General features: G+C 44.5%; 1 protein-coding gene across 1 annotated transcript in view; it reads right to left on the bottom strand.

The window, feature by feature from the left end:
* AKAP3 (A-kinase anchoring protein 3) overlaps positions 1-19,112 on the bottom strand; it is an 87,902-nt gene that overhangs the window by 12,570 nt on the left and 56,220 nt on the right.

Genomic DNA, 19,112 nt, shown 5'->3' with positions numbered 1-19,112 from the left:
GAGAAAGCTCTTTTCTCTCTCCTTCTTGCAGCAATAATGTTTAAAAAATACCATGCCAACAGGAGATAATAAGTGTGTAGCCTTAAAAGGGGAAGGATGTTTGAGGATGACTGTGTCAGGTTGGGTTGGTCACTGAAACAAGAAAACAAGTGGTTGCATGGGACTATTTTTTTGTTATGCGGGTCAAACCCCAGAAAAAGTCATTGAAGATCAGGTCTTCATGAACTGCATGAAGATAGTTCTCTTTAAGCAGCAAACTGTCTTTATGAACATCCATGAAATCTTGCCTGAAATACACTTTTACCACAATTGCAACAAATCATGAGGCAACAGGGAGAGCTGTGGAGGTCCCCAAGCTGCTTAGGAGCCCATGTTTCATCTTCAAACCGATGGGAATGCACAGACAGGTCGACTCAGATATCCTAATTCCTACGGCTTTCAGTGGTCCTTGCACGTTTGGCAATGGAAGAGCTGGCCTCTTCTCCTGGTCCCTGGAACATTTTAGTTGGTTTCTCTGGGATTTTTGTGGGCCACCCTTCCAGTGGTCCATGGGTCACAGAGTTAACAAACATTGCCCAGCTTAACACAGAAACTGTTACTGGGTCAGCAGCTCAATTCAGAGGTTTCTGATTACATTTTTTTTCTCCACGAGATGCTTGCTTTCTTAGTATTCCTAATGCTAAGGGTTTTTTTAGGCTGTATGATAGTCTTTCTAGGAAATGATGAAAATTCCAGTCCCTCAGTCATGTGAAGATGAGCAGGACACGTGTCTGGAGACCACACTGCAGGGAATAATACTTTACTGATAGCAAAAACAAATGAGAAGCCTTTCCCAACCTTAATGTACATACAGTGGTTCTCTTCTGGTTACCATGCATCAGAAACAGGTCCCTAAATCCAGTGGATTTAAGCCAGTGAAAAATAAACCTAGCTTAGCTATTCCCGCAGCTACAGCAGAGAGCTGAAGGGTGTCAGGGAGCAGCAGGGGAGGACTGCTCCCCGCGGGAAGGCGATGGGGGAACCGGTGGTGACGACAAGGCGGGCAGGGAGGTATGCCGCCCACCAGGGCGCAGTCCTGCAGCCCCTGAAGGTGAAGCGTCCTGAACGCAGGGGAAGAGGAGCAGCCAGGGTACCAACGACGGCCGGACAAGCCTGGGGAAATGAGGCAGCACCCCGGTCAGTGTGGAGTCAAGGTCCAGACCGGTGAGGTGCGAGGCCAGGCAGAGGCACAGCTGCTGTGTAGCTCATGCAAGGACCAAGACTGAGGGCCTGAGCTTAAAGGTGGCTCCCAAGGGAAGAGGAGAGTCTCCCTGTGAGGCTTCTCCCAGCTCTTTCCCACACAGCTCTTTCCCAGCAGTCAGATCCAAGGTCACACAGCTGCACCACAGCTGAGCTGGCCTTGGGCACGGGCAGCCGAACCCCGGGGCTGCGCACGGGGGCCTAGCGAGCAGCTGGGTGGGTGCAGAGCTACCGCTCTTCTACTGCTTCCACAAACCTGCACTGGAAATGGTGGGATGGACACCAGGAGCACACTCCGAGTGTCGACCAGCTTTGCTACAGCTCTAGCAATAGCTGTCCTGGCTCAAAATTTGTCCTTTCAGGCTGCGGCTGTATGATGGAAGCGGCCTCTGTAGACACTCTCGGTTGAGCGGGCCTTTGGCTTCCTGCGCTGGCATCCTTTCCCGGTGCTCCGTTTGCCCACCCAGGCTGTGAAGATGAATCTACCTCTTAGAGATGCTCCGTCCATATGGTAGCCTAAGGTCATGCTCGTGTGTGGCTGGGCAACCATATCCATGGATATCAAAAGCGAACTCTGTGATCTGCTTCCCTTTGGCTTACCCCTACTCCCTGTGGAGACCGATCACGGCACGCACCTGGAAGAGATGCAAATTTAGGCAATGTGTCATTTGACCAACAGTCCTGCGTATGTCTCATTCAAAGATGTGTCAGCAGTTTTGCTCTAATCCTACTTTTCTTCAGCCCTCCTCAGTGTTGTCCATGATGCCAGCGTGTGAGCAAGCACAGTCTTAGCAGAAGGCTTATCTCTTAGCGTTTCCCCCTGAGGGCACGTTTCACCCAGATAAAAGTGTCTTTCGATCTGGCAGGCTGAAACGAAGAACTCTTACGGTGTTCTGACTCCTCACCGAACAGATGGCAGGGGGAGAGCACAACTCGGTGCAGGATCAACACATTAGCAGGCCGGGATATTTAAGCAACTTTTCCACTGCCTCCTTTTGAGCTGTGCTTATGAGATACCAGATCACATACAATAAATACTTGTCTCTGCTATCGCAAAGCAGCAGAGTCAAGCTCCTGCTCAGACAAATGCTAGACTTTGAGAGAAGTTAATGATCACGTTTTTGAGCATTTTTTTTTTTTTTTTTGTGATCCAACACAAGGGTGTTTGGTTAGTGATGGACCGCACAGTTAGGTTAGCCTTAATAAAATCAGTAAACTGATATGTCTGGCACTGACAAAACAAGATAATATCAAAAACTGACTAGAACTTCAGAGACTGAGTGACATGGCCAGAACCCAAATGGACCTGCTCCTCTTCCTCCTCCTCACACCAGCAGCTCATCTTTCCTACAAAAGAAATTTAAGATTTTGGAAAAAAATAGCAGGGGCCAGGATGTGTATACTGTAAAGCCTTTCTCAGGTTGCCAAAGCAAGTAATGTGTGGAGATTTAAAAAAAGAGAAAAAGTCTGGTATACTGAACTGAGATGGGATTGTTTTATCATCCTGATTGTAGCAAACATCTTTTGGGTCTGCTGTCATTTAGAACTCCAGTGATCTCTTAAAACATGTTGATTTCAGATGTTTACAGCTTTCCAAAGCTCTCTTTTTTTGAGGAGGATATTTTCCTGTCTCGGTCTGGGAAAAGGTGAATTTTTACAGAGGTTTAGAATCCCAAACATGTAATTTTATTAGAAGTTTTTGAATAAAAAAAGTGCTTCTTGCATTAAAAAGAAAGGATGACCTGCTTTTGCTTTGGGAATAATAAAAACTAGCCAAGATTTACAATTTTTCATAACAAAGACATTCTCAGGTGTTGAAAGTATTGCCTTCTTTTTGCTAACCTGCTAAAGTCCTGAGGGTGGATTAATGCCATCTCCTGCCCAGTGAGAAGGTGCAGACAGACCACGTCTGTGAGGCTGGATTTTGCTTTCATACCAATGTAATTCCGAAGGTGCACTGGTGATTTTATTGGGCAGGGGGACCAGAATGAACCCACTGCATTTAAGCTGCGTTACTAGCACAGATGTAATACACACAAATACACGTGCCGATTGCATGTCGAAAATCTTGCTTCAGAACTTGTTTTTGATTGAGCACGAGGTGCTTTTGAAGAGTCCTGCTGTCTCTCCTTTGGCTGAAAGCTTTCGCTTCCCAACATCATTGACTGAGGAAAATGAAGGGTGCTCTTATATTTGTCAAGTTTCACTAGTCCTGACATTTCCCAACTAGCAATATGGGAGTTCCTCAGAATTTTACAACATCAAGCTCTTTATATGGTAATCCAGTGTATCAAGTTTAATGAAGTACTAGCTAGAGGCATGAGTTTACGTGGGTTTACTGTAGGCGTTATAAAAAGATTTGGACATCCCTCCCTCTGAGCATTTGCTCAGGCATCAGGTACTCCCACACCCTGTGAACGTGCTGTAAAAATAATACCTTCTTTAGCTACCCCATTTATCTTCATGTCCTGAGCTGAAAAGAGACCTGTCAGACAGCTATTTCAGATTGAGAAAACTCCTTCCAGAATGTGATTCAAAAAACATGATTTGAGTGTTATGTCCAGTAAGACTAACTGAGGTAAAAGGGATAATTTTCTTGATGAACCTTCATTCCTTTGACTTGCAAATGGTCATCATATATTTTTGCTGAACAGCTTTTGTTGGGAAATGCAGTTTCACTGATGTGTGAAGTGCTTTTCTCAATGGTGTCAATTTTTTCTTAGTTGTGGAATGGAATCCTTGTTTCCTAACTAGCTCTAGAAATTGTCTCATTGACTTATTTAAAATTTATTTGTATCATCAGTGTTGTGATTCACACACATACCCCAATGGTCAACAGAAACATTTTGCTGCAAATATTTGAACTTCAAGCTGGTTTACTGGAAAAATGTCATCAGAGCTAATGTTCCCATTCCCTGAGGAATGTAAATTCTGCAGTTAGGTTTCTAAAGCAAATCACAAACGTGCATCCCAGCTGGTTCATGGAACTATTCTGCAGCATTTGCTTAGGATCTATCCTGCAACAGAGAAGCTTTTCCATAGAAAGTTCACTGTACTGATTCCTATGAAGACCAAGAATGAGGGAGATGCAGAATTAAAACTGATGTGCTGGAAACAGTGAATGAGAATTTGCTGAAAAATTGCCTCATTTTTCCTGAAAACACAGAGATCTGTCTCTCAGGTAGATGTAAATCAGTCTTACCTCATGAATGCCAATTGGGATAGGTATCAGTCAATAAATAACAGTGACAATAATTGCTGTTAATACTAGAGTACTGAATATAATTGCACAGGTTTTGCTTTTCTTTTTTCTTTTTTTTTTTTTTTTTTTTCATTATGTGAGCCACTTTATTCTGCCTCCAGTTCAAAACTTGATCTAATTCCAGGAATGTCTAAAAACATTTGCTATATCTTTTCTGCTGGGAAAAAAACTTCTCAACTTACTGTTAGCTCCCTGCTCCAAAAATAAAATCTACAGTACATAACAAATTTGGTCTGACAGCATTTTCCCAGCTGGAAGGATGGAACTTTTTAATTGGTGTATAAATAAATAGAGGTTTGATCCTGCTCTTAAACATATTTAAAGAAAAAAAAAAAAAATTTTGCCTTTGCCTCTAGTACGCATAGGAACAGATCTTCCTTTCTAACAAAAAAAGTAACAAAAAAGCCCTCTTCACTGAACAGAATTCAAAAGTTAGGTCTTAACACACTGAAATAAATGGAAGTCCTGCTGCTGATGATGAGGAAGGCCCCTGAAGTTCTCTGTGTCTCTTGAGTTTTCCATACCATTGTAGTTCATAACTCATGATTTCAAATTGCTTTAAAGTTTGAGATGAGAACTTTAAGTGTTGGTGAATCATCAAATAGGTATCTATATAGCAAGAAGAAGCTCTTATGAATTTAGGTTTATCTTGTGTTTTCAGATTAAAGAAAATGATAATTTAGATTGGGAGTTCACCTAGAAAAATTGTGCGGTATTCACTTTTGCTATCTGAAAATAAACTGGGACCAAATGCAGACACCCATCTGCAAATTGAGAAACTGGAAAAGGGAAGACAATAAAATGTGTTTATTTGGACCTCAGGTCCAAGACTGGGCACCCTGAGACTCTGAAACACTCATTCTCACTGCATCTTAGCTCTCCAGGTGCAGAGCTTAGTTGAAATTCCCTTGGCACTGAAGTTTTTATAGTGGGGAGCATGCAGCAAACCCTCACATCCTGAATCTGTCAGCATGTCTGTTCTCCTACGTGGGGTGGGCTTCTCACCCCAACATGTTTCACCTCTGAGTCCAAACCGGAGGGATCCTCAGAAAAGCTGGCACGCAGAAGAAGCCCAGTGGGCTGACTTCTCTGGGATGTGTCTTCTTTGTTCCTCATAGCCCAGTGATTAAAAATTCATGTAGAGAACAGAAGAGGTCTGTCTGGGAAAAAGTGGGAGAAATCAAAACCACATCTCCTATCTCCTGGAAAAGGACTGCCTCATCAAAAGCAGTCAGTAAACATCTTGTTTTCTGGCCCCATCTGTGTGTGGTGCCTAGCCAAGTGGCTTTGAAAAGCTCTCCCTGCCAGAACATGAGATAACCTTGTTGTTAGGGAACTCCCTCACTTCTATTTCTTGGGTACTGGCACACCTTTTAATAAAATATTTCAGTTTAAAGCAATACACTGGTCCAGGCATGTAATATTTGTATGGAGCTTAATATGGTCCTGCTATAGCAGTTCTATCTCCTCCAGTGTGCAAAGTTGGACCAGAAATCTCATGAGAATGAGCTTACTCATGAGATATCTGCTAATTCTGGCTTCCGGTTATGCTGTAAATAGTATGAGAACTGCCTTTCTAGCAGTTTTAGGGAATTTGGCTCCCAGCCATTGCTAGAAAAGCCCAAGCTGTGATCTAAGTGAAAAGCAAGGGGGAAAGAAAAATGCTCCAGACTTTCAGAAAACTCTTTATTAGTGCCAGAAGCTTGCTGGGGTAGAGTCTTCTACTCTATAGCCTTCTACTCAGGTGAATTGGCCACTGCTTTCAACTACTGCAGGCATGCCTTTGGGAGGTCAGGTACCTTGCAGAAGGCACAGTGATCTGCAAGCAGGTACTTCGATGGCTTGATACAGCTGTTCTGAGGAGTCTTTGAGGAAGAGAAGGCTATGCCGAAAACTGAGTGGCAAACTCAGGACTTTGGCTACAGGCCTTCAGCGGCGGACCCCCGCAACGGAGACTCCCGATTCCATTGCTTCTTTCCCCTCTGCCTCCTTCAGAGGCGCTGGGATGGTGCCTTTTTCCCTGCCCTCTGACTCCCTGCCCTGCCTCCCAGGTCTCGTTATTACTGAGAGCCCAAGGCTCTGCCTTTTAGCGAGGCCTCTGGACAGTACTGTAGTGCAAACAATGTCTCGAAAAGAAGCTGGGCATTGGCAGGCAGGTGGCTTTTTTTACTTTCAGGAACACCCCCAGCCTCTGTGAAAGTCATCCCAATGCCCCAGAAAGCAATCCCTGCTTTCACAACTGACGGCAAAAGTCATGTGTTCTACAGGCCTAAGCTTGAGCACAGGATCCTATCTCATATGCAAATTATTCTTAGCCCTGGTATCAGAAATACTAGTGAACACATATCTGTAAACACCTTTTAGCTTTAATTACACTTAATATGCTTGTGAGGGTAGGTTGGGCTACCTGACTTATTGACTGGGGAAAGTGTGCTTCTAATAGTTTGTAAGCCTGAAAAAAATCACACAGAAATAATTAACGTGTATCAAAGATGAAACAGATGAATACATTTAAAGTATTACATTGTATTCATTACATTTAATACAACATTGTTTGCAGTATTAGTAGGCAAGCTATTGTGTTTTCATAATTACACTAAGGTCACTTCCACATAATTTTCAACAGTCATGGGATGTGATTTAAAATCACCAAAAAGAGATGGGTCCCTTCAATAAGGAATTAAGTAAGCTAATAATAATTATCACAGAAAGCACCTTGTCTAAAAAGTGCCTCACATTCAAAAGATGGGAAACGTCAGTCAAGGCTACAGATGCAAGTCCAGTTCTGTTCCTTTCTCACCACAGCCCCGTTACGATACAGCTTACAGATGTATGTCCACACGTTACCTTTCCATAAAACAATTGACTTACTCAGGACAGAAGACAATTAGATGATTAGTCATTTAATCATCTGTCCTCTAATCCTCTAACTCCTCTGTCTTTAGAGCAAGGCTACATTCACTTCCAGGGAAGCCAAAGGTGCCATATAGTTGGGTGCTGGACTCCAGTGGTGGAGGGAGGAAAGTCTGATGTGGGCTGCTCCCCTCAGCTACAGAACAGGGTTTGGGGGACTGCTGGATGAAATTCAGAGAGCTGGTCATATAAGATGGCCAAGGATGACTGCCAAAGGAGGACATAAGCAGTGGAAGACCAAAAGTTCAAAGCTGTTATAGGTCAGCATTTGAGCCCAGAACACAGGGTCTTGAAATACATGGCAATCCCTGCAGAGGTGGTTCGTGTGGGGGATGCTGTCTCAGAAGAACTGAGCTTAGTTTCTGAGATACAAGGCAAATGTTTTCTGGCTTAGCAGCTTAATTTTTCATTTTTTTTGATGAATGGTGCTAGGACTTCTTGATAGCTTCCAGAGAGTCCTCCTACTCTTAACAGCATCTCAGAAAAAATGCTATGAAAAAGAAACTTGAGTCTGATGCTCACAAAAGACTGTTCCATGACTCTCGTGCATGAGAATCTAATGCTGGTTCTACGGCTGTATCTGATTCAGCAATCGTTTATTTGTTTGGGGGTTTTGCCCCTGCTGGTTCACAAATTCATTTGTTGTGCAACTGATCACTTTGATCCCGATTCTAGGATGATACCAAAGTCAGCTGTCATTTTGTCATTTACTGTTTGCATCTGTGAATGTGGATGTTGTGCCCTCTTCCACCTGATACACTATCCAAACCCTCAGTTCTTTAGTGTGGTTGAGTGTCTAATTGTCAATGAGTTCAGTGGGTTTTAGATGCCTATACACTTTGGGACTGACTCAGTCATCTTCTAAAATTTGAGTGCACAGGCCATGGTACCGAAACAACAGCCTAATTGGCCTCAGAAGAGCTTCATGCAACTGGAAGGGTCTGAACATGTGGGACTTCAGATTGGTTGTATAGGAGCCTTTGTAAGACAAAGATTTTTGACAGAGTTTATAGAGAGCACTTCTGGAAACCTCTGTACGTGAGACACACTATCTCCAAACGATTTTCCACTGCCTTGTGTTGAAGAACATTATGTCCTGAATTTCTCACTGTATTTACTTTTCACGTTCCTCACGTTGTAGCAAGTAACATACACACACACACAAAGTCTTTGCAAACATCTGTGGGAGCAGCAAGTATGCAAGTAGTAGCCACAAGAAATTCTTCATAAACAGCCTAGAAGTTGAAATGGATTTTCATAAAACCTTTGTTAAACAGTGAAAATGTTAGCAGACACTGAAGTCTTTATAGTCAGCGTGTATCCCCAGAAGGGCTGGATACCAAATATTGTATTTGGTCATACAGGGAGTTCCAGCACCTGACAGGACATCCTCTACAGCACCAGAGGACCAGAGGCTGTTCCTCTTTCTTTGCAAATAGTATTGTTGGTATCAGACAAGAGAAACTGCAGGGATACTCTTCTGAGAAACAACCATGGCAGAATCTAGCAATTTGTAGTTATTTGGAAGAGTAGCCATCAGACATCAGGTACATGCAGGAGCTGTTTATGAATTGCCATTACTGCAGTACCCAAGCACCTCCCAGCTGTTTATGTATTGCTCCTTCCTTAAGCTCTGTGTAACAGGGAAGTACCTACTGATCCCATTTTACAGGTCCAGCACCTGAACACAGCTGCGAGAGTTCAGAATGTTAAGGCAATGCAAGTGCATAAAGGGACAGAGGGACATCTAGTGGGATTTGCACTCTCTCTGCATTTGCAGGCCATCAGAAATCTTCCCACAGGGTTCACCTTACCTGTGACTTACCACATCAGGAAGAGCTCCCTGCGAGCACGAGGTGAAATGTTGAAGTTCCTATGGAGGAGGTTTAAAAAAGCCATGTTTTTCCTTAGAGCTCAGTGGATGTCCAGTAACTTGCTGAGCTGTGCTAACTTCTTCCACGTGTCAGCCTGAAGTGACTCGTCCAACGGGTTGAGGTCCGGTAACAGCAGCAAAGCATCTTCCGATCAGCACCCAGATCCCTGAACCACCTTCACTTGGTGAGGATGCAGGGGCTTGTCTGTGATTCAGGCTCTGGATCTTCTGCTTTTGACCTTCTGAAGATTCAAAGCCTGCTGCGAGAAGGAGTAAGAGGAGCTGTGACTAATCTGATTTCTGTGAGAAAGCTCACCTTGACAGACTTTCAGCGGTAGTGAGTTTGAAGGCATTTTGAAGGTTATCTTCATAAAAAAAGGACTGGCAACTTACACTGGAAAAAAAAATCTGATTAGCAACTTATTTCTTGACATGACTGATGGCTGAGTGATTACAACGCATTATATTGCCCTTCTCAGCTGGCGCAGAACAGCACAGCTTCATCCACTGAAGTCAGTCGGCTACGATAGGTCATCCAGCCAAGGGTCTGGGACTAAACTACTGTGCCCATGCACCCAGTTTGCAAGCTCTTCATTCCCTACAGATGTCTTCAACTTCTTTGTGTCAGAAGAGCAGGATTTCTCTGCTAACCACGTATGAAACCATTCTACTCCCTGACCTTGTCTTTAGGTGAGGCATCATGGAAAATGAATGGGGCTTTTTTAGGGATGCAATAACTGCACTAGAAGAGAATTCAGCCAGGTTGCAGATACAGTGCAGAACGGCTCTGAAAGCCCAGTATGTGTTTACCGTTGTACAGTGACCATCATTTGTTTACATGGCAGTAGTGCCTAGGACCCCAAGGATGGACGAGGCGTGTATTACTGCAGACTCTGTAAGAAGAAGGTGAGCCCGTATTCTGCCATTCTTACTCATGCTGCACATTATCAGCAAGGAATTAAACTGACGGAGACCTGACTGTCACAGCCATTGACTGGGCAATAAAATGACATAAGGATTTCCAGTGCCCTTGGCCAGTTCTGAATGAACAGCTCTTCCACAGTGATGGGGAGTTCAGGCTTCTGGATGCTCCTCATGCAGGAGCATGGAAAGGGATTGGAAGGTCCTCTGCCCTGATTTTGCCTGGACCCTGCTCCTCTTCTTAGGTGACTAAAGAACCTGAGAGGACACAGGGCAGCCAAATGAATAAATGTTTGCAGGATTAGCTCTTTAATTTACTTTCTCCAGGCACCATAGTCAGAACTTATATTTTTCTTCTGAATCTATTTTAACGGTATTTGCGCATAGGACGTTTGGTACGGCCAGAGATGATGGAGAACCCAGTGAGAGGGTGGCATATTTCAGAAAGCGCAGGTTCCTTATTGAGGGCTGTCCTTATTAAAATTGACCTGTAAAGAAAACTGCGCATCCTTTGCTTTGCACCACATTTAATCGAAGAGCTGACCGAAATACGCTAAAATTCAGATGCATTTTCCTTTCAGTCGGATTATCCTTTGAAACTGTGAGCAAACCCTGCCTGACAACACAAAGGAATTTTCCCATGGATCAGCTAAAGCTGACTCACATGAAAGACTTGCCCAAAGTGGTCATGCCCTCTGAGCAAATACCACAGGCATGAGGATCTCTGCTCTTGGCCTAACAGCACTGTTAGGATTCCAGTGACCCAGCCTAGGAAGGCAGATTTTATTGGAGGAGGGGAGGTCGCCTACCTGTGACCCAGCCAATCTGCTCTGCTATTTATCCATGTTGCTAACTTGCAAGGGAGGTGAATGTTTTGCGCTGTCACTGCATGTTGCGAGAGATTTCCTGCTCGGCCCCTGAAATACACCAAATAGCGCTCGCTGTTTGCTTAAGCAGGTAAAGCACACAGTGAAAGTCGCTGCTGTGACTCAAAGGGGAAAGAAAATCATCTGATCATTAAAGCTTTCAGCACCGGGTTTTAGTGCTGGAGTCAAAACCTAGCGGAAGCTACGCACCCTTCTAAGATAAATATTTCCTCTGCTGGAATTGCTGAGTATATCGCAGATCAACAACCAGAAGGCTTGCTTACTCATCTCTGCCATGTATTTCTGGAGTGGTTTTCTTCTCTTTTAATGTTACGGAGGAGTGCATCGCTCTGGCTGCCCTGGCTTGTTAGAAAGGCAAGCACATGCTAAACAAAGTGTCAGAATAACCCACCAAGCAATGATGCAAATAGAGACAGAATTTCAGACCACTCAGGAAAAAAAAAAAGAAAAAAAAAAAAAAAGAATTAAAATAAGCTTCCCTTGATCAGAGAGACACACATGGAGTTAAAGCTTCTGGCCAATGTGCTGCTGATAATTTAAAGCTGAAAGCATTTTGAAATAACCTTTGCATTCTGGTTCCACACTTTTTGTTTACTCTCTGCACTTTTGCTCAGTGAAAATAAAACAGGCAGGAGAACGTCATTTGCTGTTTCCAACTTGCTTCTGCTTTTCTAATACTCCTGTGGATGAGTCTTGGTTTAAAACTCACAGCATTTCAGGAAGACATTTTATTCATTGGTTATCTGTTCCTCAGTTTCCATGTTCTCATCTCTGGTTGCTCTTAAAGAATATTTGGGCCTATGTTATTTGTCATTTTCCCTTTGCATTTAATTTGGTCCATTTCTGTGCTTGAATTCGGGTTTTCTGTGCCAAGACAGAGTCAAAGTCTCTTCCCACATTCCTAAAATGTGTGACACGTGGAACAGCAGACACAAAATTATGTGTCAGCTTCATTTAAACAGGAAAAGTCCAGTGGGTTTCACTCGGTTGTGCATAAAAGTAATAGTACGCTTGGTGGTAGTCCCTGTGTTATTTGTTTTAAATTATATTCAATTTCATACTGTCTCCACATTCTCTGTTTCCAATATGCAGCAGATTTTTGTATTGACAAATGTGTGACATTTACAGGAAGCTGTTGCGGAGAAAACCTGAGGTTTTTTCTGTATGGGCTGAGCATAGTTGTGGCTTCTGACCCTGGGGAGAGCTGTTTGAGTTAGAGATTATCCTATTAGATGGATGTTTCTAATAAAACTACCAGCAGCCGGAGAGTTTATCTGTATTACCACCGTGCAGTTTCAGAGCTAACATCCCCCTCGACACGAAGTGGGTAAATCCCGAGTGTCATCCTTCATTCCGAACTCGCTGCGGGCTCAGGCTGTAGCTGAGCTTCCACAGTGACTGCGGCTGATCCGAACCCCGGCTGCTCTGCCCCTCCTCGCTCCCCTTCTGTAAGCTGCAAGGTAAGCTAGTCCAGCCTGCTAAACCTGCAGCAAACCCCTTCAAAAAAGTCATCGACTAGTTTTCTTCCAGCTTAGCAAGCTGGAAGGGTTCTAGGTGGGATGAGCATCAGCGCTGGCGCAAATGAAAGGACAAAAATGCGTAGCTATGGACAGGAATGAGCCAGGGACCAGAGAGGCTCTTAAATTAGGTTGAGTGGGCTGAATGGGAGCTGTGCCTTTTAAGAGGAGTTGCCCTTCTTCGGGAACGTGCTGCCTCTGCTCCCCTTGCAGATTGCAAGTAGCTGTCTCTCCGTTCAAAGTAGCTGTCGTGCGGTCACTGCGTGAGTCACTTCCAGTGGCTTATCTGACCAAAACCTCATTTGGCAACAGCAAAGAATAGAGTTCCTCCACACCAGGGAACCAAAACGACTTGTTATATGGAGGGGTGATGACTACACTGAACACCAGTGGGAGGAATGGGAATAGATGGGCTGCGAGGAACGGACAGCAGGTCACCCTCAGCCCGAGTGGGCTGAAAGAGGAGTCTGCACGCTAAAGGCACAGCTCCCCAAGTATTGGGCAGGGACTGCTCATCTGTCTGGTTGTCTGAGCTGCTGTGATGGGCTAGGGCAGTGGAAGGCTAGCCCAGCTGGGGACCTTTCTGTTGGGTTAGTCACAGTGGCTCACAGAAGTGAATGCCATAAGTGCTGGAGCACAAGGCTGGGAGAGGGAGTGTGTGGCTGGGCAATGTGGGGGAGAGAAAGAGGAGCAAGACATGACAGCAACTACCCTCCCCTATAGAGCAGCTTGAGGCCCTGTAGGTCTGAGCTTTTATAATTAAAAATAAATGTTTTTATATGTATTTTTAAATTAAGTGGGTTTGTTAGCTATAAATACATGAATAAATGACCACTTCTGTTAGAGGTGCTCTTCTCCATGTACCTCGTTTCAATCTGTGGCGAATGCTTGCACGGGCAGAATCGGCGTGGTGACCTGCAGCACAGGGAGGGAAGGGTTGATTGGGCCAGATGGGGAAATGCTAAGGGTCAAACTGCCTCATGTTGGTTTTGCTAACTGGGAAAACATTCATGCAACAGGAGGCTGCAGGGACCATAGCTCTGCCTCTAATTACTTGCCCATCACGAGACCATCTTTCCACCATCGTTAATATCGGATGTGTGCGCCCCCTGCTCACTAACCCTCCTTGCAAGATCCAAATTAGGCATGGATGTCCAGTGCCTTTTCTACCAAAGGAGACGGAGTATGTGATATGCCAACGTCATTGCTGTTATGCCAACCATCACCCAGGCCTGCCCTGGTCCAGCACAAAGCCTGTCCCTGGTATGCTAACTGTCAGGTTTTCTTGGCAAAAGTGAATTGGCAGAGTGAATTTTGTATAAGATCACAGCTTCGTGGCTTGTTTCTTCTGGAGTTTTTGATCCCATGCCAGGAGCCCCAAAGCTGGATTTATTGCATCACTGAAAAACAGCCCAAGCACTAGAATGTTTTTAAAATCAAAGCCAAAGTTTAAGGCTTTGGTCACTATCAAACCTCACAGGATAGGCAAAAATCTACTTAAAGACCACTGTAAGGTATGCTTCTTTTCAGATCTCCATAGATTTTAAAGATTTATTTTTTTTTTAAGGCACAGGCCCAGTTTCTGAGCTTGTTGTTTTGTTGTTTTTTTCTTTAACACAGAAGCAGAGGATGTTGCATTTTGTTCTGCTGGCTGGCTTGTGCTTTGCTTTCTGCCAGGCTGACTGGCACAGCCCAAGAGGGCAAAGCACTCAGATACTCTCCGAGAAGGGTGACTGGTGAGTGGCACCTGGGAGACCTCACCAAGACCGCTGCCCTGCTGTGCAAGAAGAGGAAAAGGCTGCTGGTATTTCTAAGCTAGCAGAGCTACAGTTATGACCATCTAAGACAATAAGTGAAGCAAAGGTTATAAGGTGACAGTCTCTTTCACTAGACCTCCTGATACCATTGGGAAAACAGAAAAGCTTTCAAATCACGTAAGACCTTTTCTATATCCTAAGGTAGACATGGATAAAAACTTTTCCATGGCTTTTTCTGTGGAAAGACGTATTTCCCCATATGGTGGCAAACTTGTGAGCTTCTGGCCATGCTTCCCCCAGTTATTCTCTAGCCTTTGGTACTCCTTTTTTCAATGGTGTTTTTGTTAGTGGAGCTGTGATAAGGGAGACCATGAAACAACCTGCCTTCACTGAAACGAGATGTGGTCTCCTCAGAAGTGATGGTGAAAGGGAAGTTGGTGGCAAACATGATCCAAAAAAGCAGTTTCTTCCTTCCTCTTATCTTTTTTTTTTCCTGAAAAGAGCCTGGTCCCCCTGTCAGGAGAGTATTTTCTTTCTATGTGCCTGTTTTTTCATGAGTCCAGAAGAAATTACTGATGAGAGCTGGCCAGATCACAGAAACCACACTGGAGCAGAACTGGGGCAGAGTTTGAATAAGCGAGTACTGTTTTTCAGAAACTGCTGGAAACACTCATCTCCCCTTCCTTTGGGCTGAAACCGTTTGCCATGCTCAACCAGGGCCGTAGCAGCTGCCCTTGCTGGGGGACATATCCTGCTGGATCCAGAGCCAGGCAGGGGTGGCTCTGGCAGCCCTGGCAGCAGCCCCTGATGCCCCAGCTCTGCACCTCCCCATTGTCTGCTCTTTGTTTTCCCCTTGTTGTGATTTATTGGGTTGGGTTCTTGCGGCTGCTTCTTGGCTGAGTGCAGCTAAGGTATGTAAATTACTTTTTAACAGCTAATACGCACCCACACATGCTTTTAAAAAAAAAAAAAAAAAAAAAAAAAAAAAGGCAAAACAGTATGGTCAGCAGTGAGTTATAGGAGATCAAGAAAGCATGAAGAGGTGAAAGTCAGTGGCTGACCAGCCAAGTCCTGCGTGCGGTTAAGACTGTTCAGAATAAACTGAGTGGAGAGCGAGTTTGGTAGCTTCAAACTAGGATTTTAAAGGAGGGGACTGCCTCTGTGGCTGTAATATATACTATGTGATCAGGACTTCTCCAAATCAAATGTATTTATTTTTTTACAGAAATTTCAAAACCAAAAGCACAGTGTTTCAAGCTCCAGTCACATCTTGCTACTTGTCCTGACTTTGTCAATTTTAAACAAGGGACAATGACCACAGCAGGAGAAATTATTGTAGCTGTCTAGCTTCTCAATGTCTGCTGTCAAAGCACCAGAAAGAACAGCGCAGGAGTTTTTGAGCATTGTCTGCACTTCATTTGCCTTCCAGCGCTTGATGTGAGGAGACCTACTCTCCAGTCTGCACTTGGACTTGTCTCTTGCTATCCTCAATGTTCCTGGTTTCCAGGACACTGCTGACCACCCGATCTAGGCACAGGTTTGGAGTAAAAGCATGTCTTTTTACAATTTGGCTCTGCGAATGAAGTTTTCTTCTCCTTTCCCAAGGAGAAAGTTTTCATTTCTCTGTTTCACCAAACAGTCTGCTCTATCAGGCCCCCAAAACTAACCAAAGCCCAAAGCTTGGCAACACACAAAGTCACCTGGATGAAAATCTTCAAGTGGCAGTCGGACTTCAGCCAAAACTGGCACGGTGGTGTTGCACCGCCTGGTCGCACTGCCTGGCAGGCCCTTGCAGAGGGAGCGGTAGGCAGTGCCTGCCGGTCTGCGGGCACTTGCCTCTGCTTTGCAAAAGAAGTGTCTGGTGATGCACGAGGTGGTGGCATCCGTCCTTCTTTCGTCATCACCGAGGCCAAAGACATACTGTAACGTGTTTTCCGGCGTGAACACGTGCTAAGCAAAGTATTTCCATACCTCGGGTAGGCATGCCTAAGATCCTTGCGCAGAGCCGACGGTTCCCCTCTGCCGTGTCCCATCTGTCAGTCCCAGCCCCAACACCTCGCCTGAGCCTGCCGGGGGGTGAGCCAGCCACTTGTGGAGTTACAGGCTTCAAATGGCATGGCTTAAAAGCCTTGTTACGGGCAAGGACTTTCGTGAGTGCCTGCTTGCAATAGCTTGGCTTTCCCTTCCTTTTTCTTCTCAGTCCCCCTTGCCCCATCCCAAATATCTTCTCCAAGACAGCAAAGTCAAGGCTTCTGCTTGGGAAACATGGTCTCATTCACACTTCTGAGGTAATGGTGCAACTCTGGGGGAGAGACCTGCAGTATTTGGATCCAAGGAGATTCTCCGTTTCTGAGCTCTGTGTCCACAACCACTGATGCTTATACAGCAAATATGGTCCATATCAGCCTGCAACAGTGTGAAATGTTACAGTCCTTGGAGTAAAGAAATTAAAGGAGTCACGGCAGGTAGGTTCAGGGTTGGATTTGCAAGCAAGTGCATTTATCTCTACCATGCAACCTGCTGCTTTTGCTTTTATTGCAGTGGACGGGGGTAGGGGGAAGGTAGTTGCTATTGCTGTAAAGTTCACGGCTCTTCCTGAGACCTGGGCTGCAGAAAGCCAGCAAAACTGTGGCCTGTTAGTCTCAGGACTCATTTGGATATTTTCTTTGTTGTTTTTTTCCTGCGCTGCCTTTGGTCCTGATTTCTTTACCCTGCTCCTCTCTGCTGCTGAAAACACTCAGCTGTTTTCACTGCAAATCCCACCCTAACCCCTCTCTCTTCTTCTTGCTCTTTTTACCTTCTCCCCTCTAACTTTTTTTTTTCTTTTCTGCATTGCCTCTACATCCATTTCTTGTCCTCTCTCCATCTCCAACAATGCCTCCATCAGGGATTATTTTTCTAGTATAAATCTATCAAATCTCAACTTTAAAAAATTGATTAAAAAAATAGGTGCAGGTTTATAAAAGCCATCAGGTATCTAATTATGTGCCTAGTCACTGTGGTGGCACACAAAACGGAGGGGAGAAGGCACTTAAGTTCTGCTAATCCTCCATGGAAATTAAACACCCAACCCAATTAATACATTGGATTGTGCATTTTTATGGTTCATTTGTATTAGTACCTGATGTATCTTTGAGCATCTACATATTTCTGGAAAGCCATGGCTGATGTGGTTAACTTTATCCTTGTTCTCATAGCTTTGCTTGTGTGCTTTTCCACACCCTGTGGCTCTTGATGGAGAATGAAAGTTCCCCAGGGCTGGGACTGCATCCTCCAGCAAGTTTGTACAGGCCTCGGGGCTTTTTACGGACGCTAAGACATTACAAATAAACACGGCTAGTAAGCCCAGTCTTACCATTCAGACTGTCAGCTGTAGAAAGCCACCAGCCCCCAGAGGTCTTCTGGTAAAGGAATGTAAGACAAAAAGCAAAGAAATATGGATAATCATGCTGCTGGCTAAGATGTGTTACCAAAAAATTACCGATGACAAACCTCAAAATTTGGTGATTCATCCAAGCACCCAAGAAGCACTTACAAGAAACCACATGACTAATTATGCCAGAGGTCAGGGACAGTTCTATACAGTCTACGCACATAATTACATACTTTACAAAAACCAACCCTTGTCCTCTCAAGGTAGATAATAAATGCTCTGCTGTTTTTGAGGGAAGGGTATGAGTTGCTTGGAAGAACAAACTCCTCCTCCTGGACTCCTTCTCCTAGTCATTTATTCTTTGCACAGCACCTAGCACAGTAGCTAAACAGGCAACAGATGAACCAAACAGCACAGACTGAAATGTGGAAGGCCAGAATTGCCTCCTGCCCGTGCTGATTTTAGTGCGGTGGCGTTTCATGTGGGTGACTTCAACGGTGTTATGCACACAAAGGCAAAAGCTGACCCTGGCTTCCTAGCTGAAATTTAGCGATACAACCCAGATTAGTGGGATGGGAGTCTGAGCAGAGAGGCTGACCAGGCTCCGTGGAGTTGTAAGTGATGTCCCTGGAAGGGAGGTGAAATGCAATGACCCCATCCCTCATGGCGAGGTGGTGCCTCTCCTGTCAGCTGAAATGTGGCTTTGCAAGTGTTGAGATGTTCTCACTTTGGTGGGGAGAAAATCGTGTCCAAATTTGAATGCGTTTGATGATACTATAAGCCACATAAAGCTATACGCTCATTATCACAGGAAATTCCCATTTCAGTTATTTCAGCAAAATTTCAGTGCCTGTGTACCTTTGAAGAGCTGGAACAAAGCAACTGGGTTTTGACTTTCACAGTTTACCAAATGTGGCATTGATGGTGAGCCGTATGGTGATGTAAAGGACAGAGCTATATTTGTTTAAGGAACCTTCAGGCTGAATTTCCAGCTTTGTGAGTGCTGAGAGAGAGGAAAGGGGGAAGCTCTGAGGAAAACAAATGTTTCCTGAACTTTGAGTTTCTTTGCTTTGATATATTACCAGATTTTTCTGTGATGTGACCAGTCCTCCTCTATAAACTTTGCTTTATCTCGGTGACATTTTGCGTCTAGAAAATGATTAAGCTGTCATATTTGGGGACTGGAAAGAGCAAAGGGCTGAAAGACTTTGTTCTACCTGTCAAGTTACTCAGTTACAGCTGAGTCCCTTTGCAGGCGTGCATTTCCATGCATACTCATGCACCGTGTGCTGGCCCTTGCCTGCTCCTCACACTATAGGGGCTATAGGTAGAAAAATATATATGTCTAAATCTCTATGTATAAGAAAATA

Source organism: Accipiter gentilis, chromosome 18 (assembly GCF_929443795.1).
Source record: "Accipiter gentilis chromosome 18, bAccGen1.1, whole genome shotgun sequence".
Taxonomy (NCBI): Eukaryota; Metazoa; Chordata; class Aves; order Accipitriformes; family Accipitridae; genus Astur; species Astur gentilis.
The sequence above is the reverse complement of the archived record's forward strand: the minus strand, read 5'-3'. Positions and strand labels throughout refer to the sequence as shown.